This window comes from Bison bison, unplaced genomic scaffold (genome assembly GCF_000754665.1).
Source record: "Bison bison bison isolate TAMUID 2011002044 unplaced genomic scaffold, Bison_UMD1.0 scf7180017864497, whole genome shotgun sequence".
Classification (NCBI taxonomy): Eukaryota; Metazoa; Chordata; class Mammalia; order Artiodactyla; family Bovidae; genus Bison; species Bison bison.
In genome coordinates, this window is record NW_011495056.1 from 655,394 (window position 1) to 655,846 (window position 453).

Consider the following 453-nt stretch of genomic DNA (forward strand, 5'->3'; position numbering starts at 1 on the left):
AATGCAAATCAAAACCACTATGAGGTACCATTTCACACCAGTCAGAATGGCTGCAATCCAAAAGTCTACAAATAATAAATGCTGGAGAGGGTGTGGAGAAAGGGAACCCTCTTACACTGTTGGTGGGAATGCAAACTAGTACAGCCACTATGGAGAACAGTGTGGAGATTCCTTAAAAAACTGGAAATAGAACTGCTTTACGATCCAGCAATCCCACTGCTGGGCATACACACTGAGGAAACCAGAAGGGAAAGAGACACGTGTACCCCAATGTTCATCGCAGCACTGTTTATAATAGCCAGGACATGGAAGCAACCTAGATGTCTATCAGCAGATGAATGGATAAGAAAGCTGTGGTACATATACACAATGGAGTATTACTCAGCCATTAAAAAGAATACATTTGAATCAGTTCTAATGAGGTGGATGAAACTGGAGCCTATTATACAGAGT

General features: G+C 41.7%; 1 protein-coding gene across 1 annotated transcript in view; it reads right to left on the reverse strand.

The window, feature by feature from the left end:
• Positions 1-453, reverse strand: part of GLIPR1L2 (GLI pathogenesis-related 1 like 2) — a 46,333-nt gene that overhangs the window by 28,794 nt on the left and 17,086 nt on the right. The gene's annotated exons all lie outside the window — the stretch shown is intronic.